Source organism: Epinephelus lanceolatus, chromosome 22 (genome assembly GCF_041903045.1).
Source record: "Epinephelus lanceolatus isolate andai-2023 chromosome 22, ASM4190304v1, whole genome shotgun sequence".
NCBI classification, from domain to species: Eukaryota; Metazoa; Chordata; class Actinopteri; order Perciformes; family Serranidae; genus Epinephelus; species Epinephelus lanceolatus.
The window spans coordinates 37,157,276-37,180,160 of NC_135755.1; the positions used below are offsets into that span (position 1 = coordinate 37,157,276).

Below are 22,885 nucleotides of genomic sequence, written 5' to 3' on the forward strand. Positions count from 1 at the left end.
TAGGTGAAATTGGTTGGCATATAAGGTTTGGTTCCCTATATGTATATGTAGATATAAATGTTTATGTAATTTTTTGTATACGGGTTCGTGCAAACAGATGTGTTTATATATATTCAGTATGTAGGTATGTATGGTATACACCTATTTGGAGGGATACTACTAGCAGTATGAACTGATCTGATTATCCTTTTACTCATTATCACGATCATTATTTTATTTTATTTATTTATTTATTTATTTATTTCTATTTTAGATTTTAGATTTTCTATATCTATTTTTTCTATTTTTTCTATTTTATCTATCTATCTATCTATCTATCTGTCTGTCTGTTAATAGAAAGATAGATTAGATAGTATATAGATTGATAAATTGTTTCCTGTTCAAGAGTTTTCATCAAAACACCTAACACGGCTTACACCTAAAATCTTAAGGCAAACAAAGTTAATAAACTACAAAAACAACTAAATTAACTACATGTAAACTGCAAATTAAATTACTTTACTTTACATTAACCTTTTTTTTTTTTTTTTTTTTTTTTTTTTTTTGGAACGGACACGACTATGCATTGGATCTGTGACTCAGTGAAGGATAGGAGCACGGACCTATCCACCAGGGCTAGAATTAGCAGCACTCAGGGCAAGGCGAGCGCATCTGTAGAGGATAAATGTAGCACAGTCGAGAACAAGATGCTTCAATAAAAGGCCTCAGAACTCATCAGGGAAAGAAGAAGTGTGTGGCAAAGAAAGGGCAGAGTGGCCGCATTGATCAGTACTTCCTAAGAAGTAGGTCGAGTCAGTCGGATGAAGTCCAACGGCAGGTAGAAAACAGGAGTGAGAGGGTACAGTCAGGTAAGTCTAGGTGGCAAAGAGAAATAGAGAAGTTAGTTAAGGAGACAGTTAAGAAAGCAGTGGAAAAAGGCTACAGAAGAAGAAAGGGAGTTGAGAGGCTTCTTCCGCCCCAGGGCCTAATGGAGTCCCCTACTCGGTAAATTTTAAAAGTGCACCTGCACCACAGGTAGTTGTAAACTTAGTGAAAGCATATTTTCAGGATATTAGATTGTGTCTAAGTATGGCAGGTTTCACACCAGGTTGGCAGAGGCTAGAAACAGGCATTGGGGCAGGGTGTACAATTTCTCCATTAGCATTTAGTATGGTGATCGAAGTAATCATCAGGGCTTCTAAGTGGGTGGTAGGTGGGGAGAGACGGAAGAACGGGTTGCATCTTCCACCAGTTAGGGCTTACATGGATGACATGACACTGGTGACCACAACAATGCCATGGACAAAGAGGCTACTAGAGAAGGTAAATAAGAACCTCAAGTCGGCCAGCATGACGATCAAGCCCAGTAAGTCTAGAAGCATCTCGATACGTAGAGGGAAGTTAAGTGATAGGAAGTTTGTCATAGATGATGAGGAAATCCCAACAATGAGGGAAAAGTCAGTAAAGAGCTTAGGCAGGTGGTACAATGTGGAGTTGAATGATGAGAAACAGGTGGTGAAATTTAGAAAAGGTGTGGCTGAAGGATTGGATAAAACAGATAAATCAGAACTTCCAGGAAAGTTGAAGTTGTGGTGTTTGCAATTTGGGCTATATCCTAGGTTAATGTGGCCAGTGTCAATTTATGAAATTCCAATATCCGTTGTGGAAAGAATTGAAAGGTTGGTTAGCTCCTATATTAGGAAGTGGTTGGGCGCTCCTACGTGCCTAAGTAGTGTTGCATTGTATGGAAAAGGGATACTTCAGCTGCCAGTATCTAGTTTAACAGAGGAATTTAAATGTACCAAGGTCAGGACAGAGCTCTTGTTATCTGGGAGTAAGAACGTGGTAGTTAGGAGTGTGATTCCAAATCCAACCAAGGGGGAGAAGTGGAGCCCAAGATCGGCAGTTCAGGAGGCAGCTCTTAGGCATGCAGCGATTGTAGGTAATGTTCATTTTGGCTGGGGAGGCCTGGGGCTTGGCTCAGGCAAACCGGTATAGAATAAAGCAGGTCTCAAACATAAAAGAAAGCTGGTTGTGGAACAGATACGTAGACAGGAGGAGATATTAAGGGGTGCAAAGGTAGTGGCCCAGGCTAAACAGGGACAGTGGTTGAATTGGGAAAGTGTAGAGAAGAGGAAGCTTAGTTGGAGGGACCTGTGGAGTATGGAGAAGAATCATATTAGATTCCTGGTAGTGGTTACATACGATGTGTTACCAACCCCCCAGAACCTAAAACTGTGGGTAAATGGGGACCCATCATGCCCATTGTGTTCAGGTACCGCAACCTTAAAGCATATTTTATCAGGCTGTAAAGTTAGCTTGTCACAAGGCCGACATACATGGCAACATAACCAGGTGTTGAAATGTTTAGCTGCAGGCATCGAACGGAAACAAAGACAGGTAAATTCAGAAGGTTTTAAGAATAGCAGTTTAGCAATTCAGTTTGTCAGTGAGGGGGAGAAATACAGAAAGGATAAGTTAGTAAGGAGGCAAGGGTTTGGCTGCCTAGAAGGTGCTTGTGATTGGGAAATGCAAGTAGATTTAGGGGGAAAGCTTGTTGTTCCTCAGGAAATAGTTTGTACCAAGCAGAGGCCTGACATAGTGTTGTGGTCAGTGAGTCAACGGACAGTGTATTTCATTGAGCTGACAGTTCCTTGGGAAGACTCAGTGGAAGAAGCCTATGAAAGAAAAAGCTTAGGTATGCAGACTTAGGAGCAGAAGCTGATCAGCGAGGATGGAAAACTAGGATTTGTCTAGAGTTTGAGGAAGACAGTGAAGGAAATGTCAGATGAAGCAGCCAGAGCTAGCCAGTGGATCTGGATGAGAAAAAATAATGTCAGTTGGGGGCCAGCAGGGGGAACTACTAAGCAGGGTACATAACTCCTTGAGATCAGGTGAAGAGATCCACCAATCAGTCCTCTCAAGAGAAAATCCAGGAAGAGGAAGGTTATTTAAGTGTGGGAGTTGCCTATTTGAATCCCTTTTGCTTGAGACCATGCTGCAAGGTGAGTGTGTCTGCTGATCCTGTGAGATTAACTATCTCCTTTAACTTTAGCTTATATTGGAGTTATGCTATGTAGTGTGTGAAATAGAGTATGGTGAATGTGCTATGAAAGGTAGTATCAGCACTGTCTCTACCTGGAGCTCGCATGAACGGAGCCTGGGTTTGTTGAAGGTGGCAGTGCTGTTTGGGCTGAGAAAGCCATGTGTAAGTAAGGTAAAGGAGGTTGTTAGGTTGGTGCAGGGAGCAGTGAGATCTGGCAATAGGGGAGTGTCTCTGGGACACCAGAGATCACTGTCTAGCCTCCTGGAGGTGTTGTGGGACCAACTAGACGAAACACTGAAAGGAGGTTCCTACCTGATGACCCCAAAGACATGTTAGTTATCACTGCTCACTGGTCTGTATAGTTAAGCCTTGCCATAATAGCTTATCCTAGGGCTTAGGAGGTTATTCACTGAGTGCCGATCATTTTTCTAGAGCACAAACTTCTTGTGTTTATTTGATTTTTTTTTTTTTTTAAATGGGAAAAATATTTGAATCTAGTGTACTTTTTGGCTACACAGCCAACTATACCATCCTTTGCCCAGAAAGTGCAGATCTACAGTCTACATTCCCCAAGGCAGCAAGCAATCAGTGATACCACTGTCAAAGATTTGATAATTGGGTGTTGTCTGCCACTGTCCCTTGTGGAAAATGAACATTTTAAACACTTTCTTGAGACTGTGGATAACAAGTACACACCAATCACAAGAAGAACAATTACTGAGAAATACATACCAGTTTTGGTAAAGCAAGTTAAGGAGACTGTTTTGGAGAAGCTGGAGAAAAAATCAACAGTGTCCTTAACTACTGACATCTGGTCTGATCACAGGCTCCACTTCTTCCTTGGAGTAACAGCTCATTTGTGCAATGAGTCAAAGGGGTGCTATGCCCTTGAATCCTACTTGCTGGACTGTAGAAGTTTCCCAGGCAAACATAGTGGAGAGCGAATTTCCTCTGCCTTTGAGGAGATCACAGAAGAATATTGTATCCGTCAGAAGATAAGTTATATTGTCACAGACAATGTTGCCAACATGAAGTGTGCTTTTAAAGTTCGCATGCCACAACAGCAGTCAGATGACAGCGATAGTGAGGAGGAAAATCTAGATGATGAGTACCTCATTTTCTACTTTTGGTATTTCTTGTTTTGCTCACTCCCTGCAGTTAGTTGTCAATGACGGCATGAAGGAAGTTAGAGCCATCTCTCGCGCCATTGCCAAAACATCAAGCTTCTCAACTCTGTTACACAGCAGCTCACAGTTCAAAGACAAGTTTGAAGCTGCATTTGACTCTTCTAAGACTATTCCAACTGCAAACAACACTCGCTGGAACAGCACTTTCACACAAGTGCAGGCCCTCACAGCTCTGGACCATAAAGCTCTGACTGAAATGTGTAGCAAGGACTATGAAGAAGTGGTATTCAGCACTCGTGAGTGGAACCAGCTTAAGGAATTGACCTCAGTTCTCGCACCATTCTCAGAGGCAACAGACCTGACAGAGGGAGAGAAATCAGTTACCATTAACATGATTGTTCTGGACTTGCATACACATCTTGTGAAGATGGAGGAGATGCGAATACAGTGTCGGCCAATAGTAAAGGCCCTTCGTCAGTCTCTGATGAGAAGACTCAGTGGAATCTTTGCCAAAACAAACATGACCAAAGACAGTGGGGGGGAGGAACCTTTCAGCCACAATGTGTACTTTTTGGCTACAATGCTTGACCCACAGTTTGGATTAAACTGGGGGGATCTGGATGTTACAAATGGGCAAAATGCAACATCAATCAAGAAGTTTAGAGATGATCTGAAGAAAACACTGACAGGTATACACACATACATTTTACATCAAGAGAAAAATTCTGAATTAGTCTTGTAGTGGAATTTATTAGGTTTTAATTTCATATCATAAAACTCTGATACCATCTTTGTATTTCACCTTTAGCAAATATGCTTGTTTTAAACAACATATTGTTAGAGCAGTTAATTATTTGATACCTGCTGACACTGTATCACTATGTGTCTTTCTATCTAATTCAGTAATTTTCTTTCATTTGCTTGTATTTTTCAGACACTTTGATCTCTGAGGTTGAGAACTTGATGGACAGCGAAGGTGAAGAATACAGAGCCACAAATGGAGATTCACCCAGTGATTCACCTCCAGTCAAATGCCCATGCCTTCTTTCTCGCTACAAGAGAGATAGTAGAGGAGGCATCATAATGAGATCCCACTGTGCATGTTTAGGTCACAGAATGCTGCGGTCTCATCTTTTCTGAAATGCAGCCATGCTCTTCTTTAAATCTTAATTTCCATGGAAAAAAATGGGTCCTTTGAGGTATTTAGCAACAAGCCCTTTATGAGTTTACTGTTATTGTTGATCTTAGACCTTTAGGGGTGTTTTGTTACCACATGTTGTTCAGACTTGGCATGACATCATTTTCAGTTCAACTATTCCAGATTAATGTTGTAATTTCATGAAGGAAAGACCCACATTCAAGAATGTTAACAAAAAATACATTACTGAAAAGTCAGCTTTTTTCACACAGCTCATTTAATTTAGGCCTTGTTCTTTACTTTTTTTCATTTTTTTCTCTCTGAAATGAAAGGTTTATTGTGACTTGTCAGGTCAATTTAGTTTTGATAATATGATGGTGAACTTTTTCAAGAAGTGAAGCACAACAAGTTTGCTAAGATTTGAGATTTGTTTCATTGTGCTGCTTTGAAAAGAACAGAGTAGAGATTGTTTTTGTTGTGGTGGTATTCACTTAAAAGCAAACTTAAATAAAAAGAAAACTCACATTTTGATGTTTTGTTATGATTTTCCTTTGATATATATACATGGTCTTGGTCTTGTCTCGGTCTCGACCTCCAAAAGTCTTGCTCTTGTCTCAGTCTCGGTACTCTCTGGTCTTGGTAATGTCTTGGTCTCGGTTGATGCGGTCTTGACTACAACACTAATAAAGACACCTGCAACATCCTGTCACTCTGGTTAAACCACAGTGAACACGATCAACGTTAGGGCTGGGTTAACCTGCTAGGGAGCCTTGGGGTGAATATGGGCCAGTAATTCTGTGCTGAATTTCTCAGAATTTCAGATTTTTCTGAATATCAGTTTGTGGGGAAAAAAACCCAAACAAAAACATTATGAACTTATTGTTTCTGAAGTGTCCACAGCCACAGGACACCCTCATACAATAGCTGAATGGTTGCAGCAATGGGTCAGTTCCAACTGGGGATCGTTGCATGCCTTCAAGTGTGGCTTACATTTTTTCATTTTCTGTATATTATTATCTCTATTGCACACTTGAGATTGTTGCAATGTTTACAACAAGAGCCTACCTGTCAGTGGGTCTGATCTTGTTCGAATAAAACCAGAGAAAGTTAAACACTAATGTTTGTAACCTAATACAAACCACTTCAATGGCATTGCATTCCCCCAAGTAAACTCAGACCTAAACCCAAATATTAAATGGTGAATAGTTGATACTTCATGAAACCAATATTTAGAATAACTTGACATTAAGTATAGCCAGCCATCAGCCCAGTGGAATGCATTATAAATCTAAAATCATGTGCTTGGTATTGGTGGTGAGGCTGGACTTGACAAGGACTTTAAATGTTTATTGGAAAATATTACTTATGCCAGAGAAGTAAGACATCCTGCATGTTTGGATCTTTACTGAATAAAAGGGACAAAGTAAACATAAATATTTCATTCCTGAATGAAACTGAATTCAACTGCATAGCATGTTACCCTAACACCCACACATGAGCTGCTAAATGGTCAAGAATGTGCTCTGAAGTTGACATTTTGTAGTATCATTATGTACAACAACACACCATTTACTAAAAGTATTTACTGTATCTTGACTGCCAGAATACCAGACCTGTCACATGTATTTTTTTTTTTGTTAAAGGTTCATGGCTGAGGATAATAAACTTGTTAAAAATTGTTGAAAAAATTGTGGCTTGTTGTTTATTCAAGCATGACATGTTACCTTACGCACATCATGTCTGAAGTAAGCAGTACACTAAGGTTAGGTTCAGTTAGTTTAGGTCAGGTCAGGTCAGGTCAGGTCAGGTTAGGTTAGGTTAGGTTCGCTTAGGTTAGGTTAGGGCAGGTTAAGGTTAGGTTAAGTTCGGTTAGGTTATGGATTTATGCCCACCACTACGGACACAAAAAGTATAGAAGCAATCTGAGAGAGAGACCTGCCACTCAATCTCTCTCCTCTCTCTCTCAAACTCAGATAAATCGGTAAAACCAGGCAGTGCTGATCAAATATAAACTAAGATTCTATAGCTAACTGTATTGCCTATTTCTCTCCTAGAAAGTCTTCAGAAAAATATTTTAGTGTACTGTTTGGCTGTAATATGAGAATTTGTGAACAGGAAGCTGGTGCTATTCTGTTTCCTGTAATGTAAAAAGTTAGGCTGACAACAAGATCAAACATTTAAACTAAGCAATGCTGATCAAATATGAATCTTCTGTTTTTGTTTTGTGTTGCCTTTTTCTCACCTCAAATGTTTTTAGAAACATTTTTCAGTGTACTGATTAGCCATAATTTAACTGTGTCTCAAATCCCATAATTCCGTTAGTACACTTCAATGTAGTACACTATGTATGCTACATACTTCTTGCGTGGTGCATTAATTTCAACAGGGTAGTGTTGTCTCATATCATGCACTGCCCAGGGGCGTGTCTAGAATTTTTTTCTTGGGGGGGGCAAGCTAGGGTCACAGACTGTGGAAAGGTGGCACACTGAAATTACATTTTTTTTTTAAATGCCCCACAGTCTTAGATCATAATAAACGGTAGGCTGAGGTATGAATAATAGAACTATTTTATTTACCCAAATAATGCACAGAACAGTGTAGCATCCAGCATTTAGAAATCTTATCTGACTGAGTAAAATGTTTTTTGTTTGTCTGACTGGGTTGACCTGTGCTCTGGAAGAGTATACTCAGTGATCAAATTGTTAATTTTTAACAAGGGGGATGCAAAGTAGCTTTGACTTTTTGCATGCACACATCATCAAATATGACAGCACAGATGTGCAAAATTAATCAAGATAAAGAAAAATGGCATGACCTATACCTGCTGCCTTTAAAAAAACACAAATAATGCAGTAGTGTTGCTATTGCAATACAGACGAAAACATTAGAGTATAAATAAGAGTAGTTCTGAAATAGCTGTGAAAATTAATCTTAGAGTCACTCTTATCCTATAGACATTTCCTTAGCCAGTTATAATTTTTCCTTACCTGTGAAGCCTTGGGCTGATAATTGGTGCTGCTGTCAGGTCCCTGTCCTGATACCTGCCTGGTTTCTCTCTGTCCCTCTTCTATCTATTGTAATAATATAGATAATAAATGTGCAAAGCAAAATTTATAATAGGATTAAGAATAGTAGTGGTGACATAGCTGTGGAAATTGATCGCAAAGTCACTTTTATGCTCTAGATATTTTTCTCAGCCAGTTATATTCTCTTCTCACTTGTGAGAACCCTGCATGATCATCCTTGCTGGCCTCTGGTCCACTGTCTCCTCCCTGACCCTGCTCTTTCTATTGTGGCAATAAAGATTAAAAAAAATATGCGCAAAGCAATAGTGAGCACAAGTTCTTATTAAGGAGGAGTGGCTTTATTCCTAGCATGAAACTAGCTAGCAAGCGATTTAACATAGTTAACAGTAACATTAGTATTCTTGTTAACTAGCTTAACTTGATACATTGGCATCTATTAATTAGTCATCATTTAGCGAACATTATCTACATGCAACAGCATTACTCAACTTACACGGTTTGTTTGGAAGAAACTGTGCAAGGGTTTTTGCTTCTTGCTGGCTGGTTTGCTTAACATAGTTAACACAGCAGCACTGTCCAGCAGCCCACCTCTCGTCTGTGTGCCATTGATTCTGATCACAACATAACAGAGTGTGTATGCGATTGGCGCTGCCTACTCATGGTGCGTTTAAAGACGGCTTGGAAAAACACGGGGGACATGTCCCCTGTGTCCTTCCTTCAAATTATGTCAGAGAGACACATTTTGTCATTAAGACTTACATTTTGTTTGAGCCCACAAACCCAAATAGTCTATATTTGTATATTTTGGTCTACAAAAGCAATGCTTTCCAGTCAATGTGAATTGCAATACTGCAGATCATCACAACACAAACTTGGACAAGCTGATTGGCAGTTCTGGTGGGGGTGGCCAGGTAGGGTGGCCAATCATATTCCAGGGGTAGCCAGTGCCACCCCCAGCCACCACGGTGGCCACGCCCCTGGCACTGCCGTTTTGCACTTACCAGAAGTGACAGCGACTTTTTGTTTTTTTTTTGGAACCACCTCTTCTTTGCCTTGATTTTAAACAGCAACTTCCAAACAGACAGCGGAACATTATCGCTAACACTTGACCACTATCTCCACCCACACATAAACCAAACTTATGCCACAATGTCTGTGCTGATTAAAATGTGCTGCCGTAGCTAGGAGCAAGTTAGTTAGCTAGCGAATTCTAATGTTAGCTAGCAAGCATTATTGTTTGCAGTGCAAAAACATTATAGACCCAATCAATGGTGGTTTTAGGGGGGGGCAGCAGGGGCCAGTGCCCCCGTAACTCCAAGTCTGGCCCCCACTGTGGCCCCCCCCCCGCCGAAGAGTCGCAGGGGGAATGTGGAACTAAATCGCCTCAACAGGTTGCCGGTCAGATGACTTAAAGAGGCACACCCACTGGATCATGCATAATACACCACACAAGAAGGAAAAGGGCGCAAGTTTTCTAGTGTTTAAATACAGTGTTTCCCATACATTGACTAATTTGCCCCGCCACAGTCTCCTAAAATCGGTCAGGTATAAAATGCCTCCACTAAATGAACGTCACTCTGTAGCACACTGGCTGGAGCGCCTCCTGAGAATTCTTTGGCTCCCCCCTCCCTCCCCCTCCCCGGCCTCACCACAGATGTCGCTCTCCTGGCGCTAACGTGAGCTTGAGTTGATAGAGCAGACTGCATTTCTAAGCAGAATATTGAGGAATACTGACATCTACTTTGTGAAGCATTCTTGAAAACACCCAGAAAACATCAGTAGAGAATTGTGTGGCTGTATTTAAGACAACTCTGAGCCTGCATGGCAATACACAGCACCATTGAGGTAAGGTCTGAAAAGCAGTAATTTGTGCCCGTTTGTGTGTATTTTATTTGAATCTCACCTTTTGTTTTCTTTTCGTATTGCGTATTTTGTATTGTTTTATGTATCTGTAACTGTGTTTGTGTGTAAGAGTTTTAAAAGAATATTTTGTCTGCACATGATTTAAAATAATGAAATAGCCCTCCAGAGGCAGATCGGTACGTCAGTCATTTTTCTTTTGATTACTGAAATGTTTAACCACTCATCCTTAGCCGTATTTTAAGTGTAACCCCATAACATACCACTAGTGTTTTTATCAGTAAAAATAGAACATTTTTCACACATAAAAAGCACAAAGATGTTGAAATCTAGGCATATTCTGCCATCATAACTTGGCTCTCAGAATTCACCAGATCGATGCCTTTAAATCAAAATATACAAAATTTTCTCCCGGGAGAGCATGCCCCCGGACCCCCCTACACACATATATATCATATTGTCCAGACTTAGATATTTGACCATACTTTTATGTACCCCTGTATCAAAAGGATTGGCCCTAGCTTGACCCCCCCCATTGAAACCTGTCTAGAACTGCCACTGGACCCAATAAACATTACTGATGGCTTCTATTCAACAACAGTGTTGGTACTTAGTGTAAAAAACATGTATAACTAACAGGCTCCTTGTTGTCCGCTACATCACAAAGGTGGCGACCACTGAGGGTGAGAAGTGTCCATCATTCCACACTCAACTTTTGGGCTGTTTTGAGTGCATCAGTGTTACACTATATTTTCCTGTGCTATGCAGTGTGAAAGCACTTAACACACTTGTGCACTCAAAATATTGTGTTTAAAGTGTTAAGTACAGAAGTATGCAATTTGACACACTCTGCAAGATTGTTTATTACCAGCTGGCCGCCTTATTGTTTCTTGTAGAAAAATCAAGCGGTAACATTGTGGGCTGAAAAATGAGGCCAACAAGGAGGTGCCAAAGAACTGCAGTTCCTCTAATGGCCACTTGAGGCTGGCTCCAGAAGCCAGTCCACAGGCTCCTATGTTAAAGTGCCCAACTGTACAGCAGAAATACATGTGTTAACAGCTTGGTGCAAAAAATAGTTTTGGTCTCTTTAGCTAATTTGCCCCTTACATGCCTTTACAAAACTCACCCTTAACAGCCCTTAGCTGATATTGTCCTCAGCTATTGTCCTCAGCTTCTCACCCCTGCTCCAACCTCTTGCCCAAATATGGTCACTTCTGGCTCCAAAAATCCAAAATGCCCTACTGGAGTCCTAAGAATGGAAACCAATTGGTGACGCCACATTAGCTAAGCTTATTATTTTAACAATCTATGAGAAAAATGGCCAAGCTCGCATTACGTCACCCACCAACGGAAGCATTTACTGGTCCGGTGCAACACAGTGCATTCTAGTCATAGTATGTTTTCTGTCTCTTAAGTGAAAGCAAATGCCACAACCCCTTCTATCTGTTTTCTAGTATTTGTGTCTTTTAACTGCATAGACAGCCCAATATGAAAATAGCATCTTCCCAGCAGTGAAACACATCTGTAATAAGAGAATATTAGAATATTAATCACATTGGGGTCCTGCCCTACTGAAGATTTTCTAGGTTCTTCACGCATGTTCCCACCAACTTTTACCTGCAACTGAGTTATCTGTATCAATTACAATCTGTTTTGTTTCTCTAGTCCAACAGAACTAGAATGAAAGAATGTTTTATCTTTAAAACTTCTTTTTCCTAAAACAAGTGTTGGAAAGAGAGCAGAATCTTATGTATATTGTATGTATGTATATTAGGGCTGCTCGATAACGGGAAAACATGTGATATATGATAACATTGTTGAATATTGTGATAAGGATATGACTCGTGATAAATAAACAAATATTGAAGTATACTATTTTTCCCTCAGTATTTTTTTTATAGTTTCAACACTGAAAACTGAAGCAATACATAAACCCACAGTTAAAACAAAAACACACTGAGAACCACCAAACGTACACAATCATAGAAAAACAAAACAAACAAAAAAACAACAAAAACATACACACAAAAAAGACAAAAAAAAAATACAGGTAAGCAAAAGCAGTTGTCTCAACCAGGTCAGTTTACGACAAAATATATATGCGACAACACCCTCTCCTCCATCATAACTGACAAATGCAACTCCTTCCTGGCATTTTTTTTCAATCAAAGATCGAAACCATCAACACACAACTCAGCAACCCCCCCACCACTCTGCTGTCCCGCCTACAAACTTCCCTCAACATCACTGGCTCTGCTCTCTCCTGGCTCAAATCATACCTCACCGACAGACATCAGTTCATCCACGTCCCTCAGGGCTCGGTGCTTGGTCCTCTCCTCTTCATCATCTACCTACTCCCCCTTGGTTCCATCATTCGTCGTCATGGTCTCGATTTCCACTGCTACGCTGACGACATCCAAATCTACATCTCCACAAAATCCATCACCCCGGCCACCCGCTCTACCCTCACCAACTGTCTGACTGAACTCCAATCATGGCTGCAAGCCAACTTCTTCAAACTCAACTGTGACAAATCTGAAATAATACTCATCGGCCCAAAATCCTTCTCTACAGCAACACAAAACTTCACCCTCAGCATTGACAACACCACCCTCTCTCCCTCCCCATTCATCCGCAACCTTGGTATCATCTTCGACAATAACCTCTCATTTGAACATCACATTAGCCGCCGCGCCCAAACTGCCTTCTTTCATCTTAGAAACATTGCCCGTCTCCGCCCATTGCTCTCCTTCTCTGCCGCTGAAACTCTCATCCATGCTTTCATCACCTCAAGACTGGACTACTGCAACAGCATCCTCTACGGCTCATCATCCAAAGTCCCCAACAAACTTCAGTACATCCAAAACTCTGCCGCCCGCCTCCTCACCCACACCAGCTCCCGTGAACATATAACCCCTGTCCTGCAAAACCTTCACTGGCTCCCTGTCCCGTACAGAATCAGTTTCAAGATCCTCCTCCTCACCCACAAAGCCCTCCACAGCCAGGCCCCCTCCTACCTCACGGACATGCTCCACCACCACACTCCCTCCCGCAACCTTCGATCATCCGACAAAAACCTCCTCTCACCCCCACACAGGACCAAGCACAGAACCTGGGGCGACAGAGCCTTCTCCATAGCCGCCCCCTCCCTCTGGAACACCCTCCCTATACACATCCGTGACTGTCCAAATCCATCCACCTTCAAATCACTCCTCAAAACCCACCTTTTCAAATCCGCCTTTAACCTTTAACATTAGCTTTTCGTTCTCGGTTCCTCATGTGCCCTCCTTTTCTTTGTTTTGCACTATGCTTTTGCACCTTGTTGTTTTATATTGTCCTTGTCTTCTGTTTATGTCTTTGCACTTACATGTATGTACTTCTTTTCTTTGGTTTTAAATGTAAAGCGTCTTAGAGAGCTGTAAAAGCGCTGTATAAATAAAATGTATTATTATATATATATATATATATATATATAGTCATGTTACATTTGTTGCCCCCATATTTATTACTCTTGACCATTCCTCTTTCAGGTATGTTGCTATTGGGGACCAGCCCCTTCAAACTCTTCAAGAGTGCCTCGTAGCACATTTCACATTCTCTCCAATGGTAATATACATAAAACGTTTTCATACCATGCTGGAATATCAGGTGGTAATTTGTCGAGCCATTTCTGTAATATTGTGAGACGTGCATCATACAAAACGACCCTTTGAATGTACCTGTATCTATGATCATAAGTAGAATCTAATCCCAGCACAAAATTATATGGATTTAAAAGAATACTCAACTGACAATTTGGGAGTTATGCCCTTTCTCTATCATTTTCATAGTGAGACAACATGATCGATAGTCGTATCATTTGACCTGTAGCCATATGTTCTGGACACTCGGGTGAAGAGAGGAGCAGAGCTGTCAACTGATCACCACCTGGTGGTGAGTTGGATCAGATGGCAGGGGAGGACGCCGCGCAGACCTGGCAGGCCCAAACGAGCAGTGAGGGTCTGCTGGGAACGGCTGGCAGAAGAACCGGCCAAGATGATCTTCAACCCCCACCTCCGGGAGACCTTCAACCGCGTCCCGAGGGCAGAAGGGGACATTGAGTCTGAATGGGCCTTGTTCCACTCTGTTATTGTCGAAGTGGTGGTGAGCTGTGGCCGCAAGGCCGCTGGGGCCAGTCGTGGCGGTAAGCCGTCAGGCTGAAGAAGGAGGCCTACAGGGCATGGTTGGTCTGTGGGTCTCTGGAAACAGCTGGTGGGTACCGGAAGGCCAAGCGGAGCGCAGCAGCGGCAGTCGTGGAGGCAAAAACTCGGACTTGGGAGGAGTTTGGTGAGGCCATGGAGAAAGACTATCGATCGGCTCCAAAGAGGTTCTGGCAAACCGTATCGCCCTGGATATCTCAAGGCTCTGGATGTTGTAGGGCTGTCTTGGCTGATACGCCTCTGCAACATTGCGTGGACATTGGGGGCAGTGCCTCTGGAGTGGCAGACCGGGATGGTGGTCCCCATCTTCAAGAAAGGGGACCAGAGTGTGTGTTCCAATTACAGGGGGATCACACTCCTCAGCCTACCCGGTAAGGTCTACTCCAGGGTGCTGCAGAAGAGGGTCCGGTCGATAGTTGAACCTCAGATCGAGGAGGAGCAATGTGGTTTTCATCCCGAACGCAGAACCATGGACCAGCTCTTCACCCTCACCAGGGTGCTGGAGGGGGCATGGGAGTTCGCCCAACCAGTCCACATGTGTTTTGTGGATTTGGAGAAGGCTTACGACCGTGTCTCCAGGGGCATCCTGTGGGGGGTGCTCCGGGAGTATGGGGTTGGTGGTCCCTTGCTAAGGGCCATCCAGTCCCTGTACCGAAGGAGCGCAAGTCTGGTTCGCGTGGCCGGCAGTAAGTCGGACCTGTTCCCGGTGAGAGTTGGACTCTGCCAGGGCTGCCCTTTGTCACTGGTTCTGTTCATAACTTTCATGGACAGAATTTCTAGGCGCAGCCGAGTGGTGGAGGGTGTCAGTTTCGGTGACAGGAGGATCTCATCTCTGTTTTTTGCGGATGACGTGGTTATCCTAGCCCCATCGAACAGTGACCTCCAGCTCTTGCTGGGACGGTTCGCAGCCGAGTGTGAAGCGGCTGGGATGAGAATCAGCACCTCCAAGTCTGAGGCCATGGTCCTCAGCCGGAAAAGGGTGGATTGCCCTCTCCAGGTCAGAGGGGAGGTCCAGCCTCAGGTGGAGGAGTTTAAGTATCTCGGGATCTTGTTCACGAGTGAGGGTAGGATGGAGTGGGAGATTGACAGGCAGATTGGGGCGGCGTCAGCAGTGATGCAGGCACTTAACCGGTCCGTTGCGGTGAAGAGGGAGCTTAGCCAGAAAGCGAAGCTCTCAATTTACCGGTCGACCGAAAGAACAAGATCGCAAGTACAAGCGGCCGAAATGAGTTTCCTCCGCAGGGTGGCTGGGCTCAGCCTTAGAGATAGGGTGAGGAGCTCGGACACCCGGGAGGGACTCGGAGTAGAGCCACTGCTCCTGCACATCAAGAGAAGCCAGTTGAGGTGGTTCGGGCATCTAGTAAGGATGCCTCCTGGACGCCTCCCTTGGGAGGTGTTTCGGGCATGTTCAACCAGGAGGAGACCTCGGGGCCACCCAAGGACACGCTGGAGGGATTACATTGCCCGGCTGGCCTGGGAACGCCTCAGGGTTCCCTCGGAAGAGCTGACAGAAGTGGCTGGGGAGAGGACTGTCTGGGCTTCTTTGCTGAGGCTGCTGCCCCCGCGACCCAGACCCGGATAAGCGGAGGACGATGATCGATATCTTTTTTGTGTCTTGTAGCGGACACAGATCCAGAGCCATACCTGTTTGAGCCGGAGTATACAGATGAGGAACTCCAGGTGTTGGATGCTGAGCGGGCGAGAAGAGAGGCTGAATCCTCTGAGGCAGCGGAACAGCAAGGGGCCGAGGGGAGACAGAGGTCAGGGGAGGATTGGTGGTGGAGCTGCGGGGCTTGCCAACTTATGCCTACGGAGGTGGAATAATTTTGCTGCACAGAATGAGTGACCTAGCGTACCTGTCCCAGAGCCAGCTGCAGCTGTTGCTCACCGGTGTATCCCTCCACGCGGGGCGTAAACACACTATAGTTCCGTGTATCAAACTTCTTCTAAAATGACTAAAAAGGACTCTTGTTTTTCGAATTAATGTTTAAACATGTTTATTTTAAATGCACGTGTAGAAATACCAGCTTCAGGGTTCTGTAACGTTTATTTGTTCACTTTTATGAGTAGGCTACTGACCCCCTATAGACTTCAATTGTATTTGCTAAGCTAAGCCGCAATGCTAACCTCTGAGACCCAGCCACTAGACGTACAGACACAAAAAAGATATCGATCATGTTGTCTCAATATGAAAATGATAGAGAAAGGGCATAACTCCCAAATCGTCGGAGTATTCCTTTAAAGGTATATCTATCCCAAATATTTTATTAATTTCGGCTTGGATTGAAATCCAAAAATTTTCAATTTTGGGGCATGTCCACACAAGATGACTGTATGTACCACAGCTATTTTTACATTTCAGACCTAAAGAGGAGCACATAGGATCATATTTACATCGAATAGCTAGTAACATGTAGTCTATGGATAATCTTGTACTCTCTTGCCTCTCATAGGATTTATTAGAACATGTTTTTTTCTTTGCATTCAATAATATGTTTCGCCACATCTAATCCTTCGGGTAAGACCTAAACTCTCCCTCCCAAGATGTTTTTTCAAGATCTGTTTATATACATAACTCATAATTTTCTTCTTTAAAGAAGCTTTCAGTAGATTTTTTTCTAATTGATTCATACATAAGCCACTCTTATAAACTGTTTTGGACTGGATGTAACTTCTCCATTGTAAACAGCGGAAAATTTGTGTTTGAGGAAGATTAAAAAAGTTGTGAAAATGATTTCAGAGTCCCACCTAAAAGAAATCCTGTATTTTAGAAATACCAGCGTCCTTCCATGTTTTGAAACCCACATCTAAACAAGATGGTGCAAAATCAGGATTATGTACAGTACAATGGATGCCAAAGCAGAGTATTGATTTGTTATCCTAAAATGTCTATGTACTTGATTCCAGGATTTGAGGATATTTCTAACGATAAAAATTTCCTTCATCCCCTGTAGTGAGCATGCATTATTTATAAACGGCATGTCTGAGAGAACAGGCTCACATCCAGTAGATTCCAAATCAAGGAATGTAGAATTAGGGTCATTTTTTATCCTTTCTGTAACATATCTAATTTGTGAAGCCCAGTGATAATACATTATACTGGTAAGTGCTAATCCCCCTTTCTCCACAAGTAACTGTAATTTCATCGATCTTAAGCCTGGGTCGCTTACACTTCCATTCAAATTTACTAATAATACTATGTAGTGATTTAAAAAAAATTAAGTGGAATGTAGTTAGGCAACATCTGCAGTGGATATAATAACCTCAGTAAAACATTCATCTTTATAATGGCAACCCGTCCAAGTAGTGAAATTGATAAAGGGTTCCATCTTTGAAGATCTTTTCTAATTTCCTTTACTACAGGATCTAAATTCATTTTTATCATATTGTCAAAAGTAAAAGAGACAAAAATGCCTCGATATTTAAACCCATTAGAAAACAACTGAAATGGAATGGATTTCAATAAATCAAAGCTTCCTTAATTCCCTAGTGGTAAGGCCAGGGATTTCCCAATCCCAAACCCCAAACTCATTAAAGTAGTTAATCACAGTTAATGTGGAATGCTACTGGTTTATGTTGATAATGGTCCCCTTGGATATTTAATGAAATAATACATTTTTGGGGATAAATTAGCCTATTTAGGTTATTCTGGGAAATGATCGATTATTATTGTTGTTGCTGTTTTGAATGGGGGAGGAGGGCACTCTACAAGCTGCTTCAGCGTATGTGTAAGCATACGTGGTTAAATCGATCCCTAACTTTTAGACTAAAAGACAACGGTCGCCAAAAGATATCATCTAGCTATGGGGTGGTACAGATGGAACTTTTTGGTTATTTGTGTGTGTTTTTTTGTTATATGTGATATGTCCAGTTTTTTCGGGGTTTTTTGCTGTTGTTTTCTTATTTCATAAATCCTACCTGTCGCACCAGCCTGAGGGGTTGCAAGAGTATTTTCTTTTCTTTTTTTATGAAGGACTAATATGGATAAATCATTAAAATTAATTACATGGAATGTTAAAGGTACTGGACATCTTATCAAAAGGAAAAGAATACTTACAGCTCTGAAAAAAGAGAAAGTGGAAATAGCCTTACTGCAAGAAACCCATCTTTCACCTGAAGAACATCTTAAATTACAGAAAGACTGGGTTGGACAAATGTATTACTCATCTTTTAAGACAAACAGCCAAGGAGTGGCTATTTTGGTTCATAAACAAATACCTTGTGGACTAAGTGATCAGATTTCTGATGCAGATGGACGATATATTTTAGTGAATGGGAAAATTTGGGGCAAACAGATAACCATACTTAATATATATGCTCCTAATACAGATACACCCATATTCATTTCTGATAGGGTCTCCCCCTTTAATACTGGTACTTAGAAACAATGCGCACAGCTCAAAATCTCAAGATAATGTCGGGTGCACAGTTGCGATAAAGATTAAACAAACAAAACAACGGCACCCACTGATCCATGTTCTTCTGTATTTCAATTGTGGACAGAAAACAACGCGTTTCAGTGTAAAGCCATCATCAGCGTGGAGAACAAAAGAAATGACAATACAAATATAGATAACCAGGTGAAACCCAAAGTCCAATCAGTGACAAGACCATATGTCACAGTCCTCCTCAAATGGAAGAGGTGTGGCCTCAGGAATCAACACGAAAGGCAACAGGTGTCACGAGCCTGAGAAAAACAATCTAGGGCTTAACGTCCCAGACTGGAGACACATATAAAGCAACAATACAAAAATGTCAATGCAAATCAACAAATACATAAAGATGCCCATGAGCAGACAAAAGTTGCCAAAAACAACTCAAAACAAAAACCTACTATACTATACTATATATGTACAATGCATTAAACATCAGAAAAATGATTATAAAATAGATCTATGCTAAGAACATCCCAAAAAGAGAGAGAGACCAATAACGTACATAGAGGGCTCCAAATACTGGGTAGGTAAGAAACAAGGATCTGTCTATACTAGGGAGTCATAGCATAAAAAAAGAAAAATGAAGAAAAAAAAAAACATAAAGAGCTATGTAACCCTATCGAAACCGATTAATAAGTATAGACCAAAGAGCATAGATAAATATCCTAGAAAAATATATACAAACATAAAAGGCAAATGTAATAGGGGCAATTAGCATGTCAAGTTAATTTTAATCATAATTTTAATAATAGTTTTAATTAAGAGCTAAATAACCCTATTAAATATTTATAACTCTTAGAGTAAATAGAAAAAACGTAAGAGAATATAGAAAAAATGTATAGGAAAAACATAAGGACGAGAAATTGAAGATCCAATGAGAATAAACAGGATGTAAGAGGGACCCACTCTGACCTTGTCGGCCTCTTAATACTAGCCAGACAGCAGAGCATCTAAATAGTAGAAAAGGATAAATATGTCTATATAAATCTTAATGGGAAATCAAAATGTACAAAAGGACCACAAAAGATTATGCAGAAATAAATTATGAAAACATGAAAAAAATGAATAATAAATAAATAAAATAAATGAATAAATAAATAAATAGACTAGAAAACAACCCAGAAGTAGTTCTTCGTTCAATCCCCTTGGGCTTTCAGTTTGTAGAGTGTGGATCCAATATGCTTCTCTCTGTAACAGAAGTCTATCCCTATCACCAGCTCTTTTGCAAGGATGTATCATTTCTATACTTTGAAATTTGAGGGAACAAACAGTCAAGTGTCTTGTCACCAGAGATTTTTCATAATTTTTCCTTATGCTACTCTTATGTTCAGAAACCCTAGTTTATGTGTGTCTCCGGTCTGGGACATTCAGCCCTGTAGATCTTCTCTCAGGCTCGTGACACCTGTGACCCCTTCCATGTTGATTCCTGGGGCCACACCTCTTCCATTTGAGGAGGCCACATGTGTGTTTGCACACATAGATCCTATTGTATAATCATATGGTCTTGTCACTGACTGGACTTTGGGTCTCACCTGGTTATCTATATTTGTATTGTCATTTCTTTTGTTCTCTACACTGATGATGACTTTACGTTGAAACGTGTTTGTTTTCTGTCCACAATTGAAATACAAAAGAAGATGGATCAGTGAGTGCCATTGTTTTGTTTGTCTGTTCTCTCCCTCTTTAATATGCAATGTTCAACATTTGGTGTGATGGGAGGGGATTGCAATTTAACTATTTCACATCTGGATAAGACCTCACACTCCGGAGGCTGTAACCCTAAATCTGCAAAAATGCTGCGTGTCCTGGGATTAGAAACAGGGTTAATAGATGCATGGAGAGAAATTAACCCTACAAAAAGAGATTACACTTTTTATTCCAACAGACATAAAAGGTACTCTCAACTAAATAATTTTTTTCTTCCTAAAAAATATATTAAGCTTGTTTCATCTTGTGAAATATATGAAATTCCTATTTCAGACCATGCAATGGTCTCTTTAGAAATTATTCTAAGTGAAACATACAAATCCAAAATGTGGAGATTTAACTATGGGCTGAAACATGTGCCACCAGAAACTGAATTTGAATCATTTATATTTGAATTTGAATTTCTAAACTTGAATAACTGCATTGAAAAACTGAATTTGAATCGCATAATTTGAAATTGTATTGTTAATTTGAATCATTGAATTGAAAAACTGAATCTGAATAGTAAAATTTGAAATTGAATTTATTTCAATATATCTTCACATTCAGTTCTCACAATTCAAATTCAGTTCTCAAAATTCAATTTCAATTTACTGTGACAGACATCCGGGTAGTTTAAGGATGAAGGAAGAGCAATCGAGCGCAGATACACAGGACTCCTCTTCGGCCAATCAGCACCTACGTTTTTGAGCACGTAGGAAGAAGTGCTCGCCTTGATCCATAGACCATAGACAATAGGCTCGTTCGAGATGAACTGCGCCTTGTCTGAAAAGTAGACGAGAGCAGGCGGCCGCAGCGGGGGGCGGTGACAAAAAGCTGCGGTGAAGTCGGACAGTTTCCCAACAGTTTCCAGCAGCCTTCAGTCTGTACAGGAAGTCACAGACACACTAACATCCTGTCTGGGATGATGTCAGTTCATTAAAAAAGTGATCAGACCCATATAGGCTATCAGTTTGTTTTCAGTCTCCAGTTGTTTTAATTATGATAGATTAATTTATTAAAATGCTTTACAGGTGATCTGTAGTTTATGTTCATGGTTTATCCTCTATTAGATATGAATTGTCCTGTAAATCAGCATCATATCAGTTTGACCTGTCCCCTCAACTACACAGGCTGAATAAACTGTGTTTGACTATAAGGTTAATATTTTCAGAGGAAAAAAAAATACAAGACAACAGCTTTTAGCATTTAGATTTAGATTTAACATTTAGCATTTAGATTTAACATTTAGATTTAGGTTTAACATTTAGATTTAGATTTAATATTTAGATTTAACATTGAACATTTAGGTGCCACATTTAATATTTAGATTTAACTATTTAATATATTTCTAAGTTAACAAATATTGCTGTAAATGTGGTAAAAGGTGACGTTAAAAAATTCACAGCACTTTTTTAAACATTGTTTGAAGCTAAATGTGGCAAAATGTTGATGTTATTTTCAGCGTGAGTCACTTTACAAACGGCACCCCATACATACTATTGTTGTAAATGAGTGCAGAAGTACACCGGGGAAAAGGTGTGGCTGATTAAGAAATGTCACACTTTACGCACGGGTTTATTGACATGAGTACTTTACACACAAAGACAATCAGAGGCTTGTTAGAAAGCTCCGAAGCTTTAGTTTAACCAGCAAAAAACAGCAAGTCACTAACTTTAACCACTGACTAGTACTGATGCTGTGAAGACAGAATAGTATTTGGGGGCGCACATGCTCAGTGCGCATCAGGGGGATTAATATTAGGACAATTAAACAAATAAATTATTTACTCATCAAGAAGCCACCCATCGCGCACAGTGCCAGCTAGTAGTCTGTTCCCAACCATGCTGTTACTCAGAATGTATGAATCGTGCGTTGAACCAGGCCACCTCGCCACAATGTTGATTAATTGCATTTGCGCATCACATATGATCTGTACATTGATCGAATGAAAATGCTTCCTGTTGACATAAACACATTCATCCTGTGATGGTGCTTTTATACTGTAGCCATGTGTGTACAGTCGATAGCTCCGATAATGTTAGGAAAACCGGCTGTCGCTGCAAATTGCGCTTTAATGTTGGCCTGTTCAGCTGCATTGTATGGGAATTTGATATACCTGGCTGACATGCGGATAATTCCGTCCCACACAGCTGGCATGGCTCGGCTCAGGGTCGACTGGCACAGTCCCGATCGGTCAGCCAGCTCCCTCTGGAATGCCCCTGTTGCTAGGAACCCCAGTGTGGTCAGCACCTGTATGGATACAGGCAGCGCATGGCTCCTCGCCGTGTCGCGCTGCCGGGTGCAGCTCTGCGCACAGTTCCAGGAGGATTGCCCTTGGGAACCTAAAGCAGCTGATGAGCCAGCTGAACACACGCTGTCTTCATT

The 22,885-nt window shown here is 41.3% G+C and overlaps 1 protein-coding gene and 1 pseudogene across 4 annotated transcripts in view; one reads left to right on the plus strand and one right to left on the minus strand.

The window, feature by feature from the left end:
- Nucleotides 1-22,885, minus strand: part of pde5ab (phosphodiesterase 5A, cGMP-specific, b) — a 317,570-nt gene that overhangs the window by 147,055 nt on the left and 147,630 nt on the right. The gene's annotated exons all lie outside the window — the stretch shown is intronic.
- On the plus strand, nucleotides 2,443-13,759 carry LOC144459903 (uncharacterized; annotated as a pseudogene).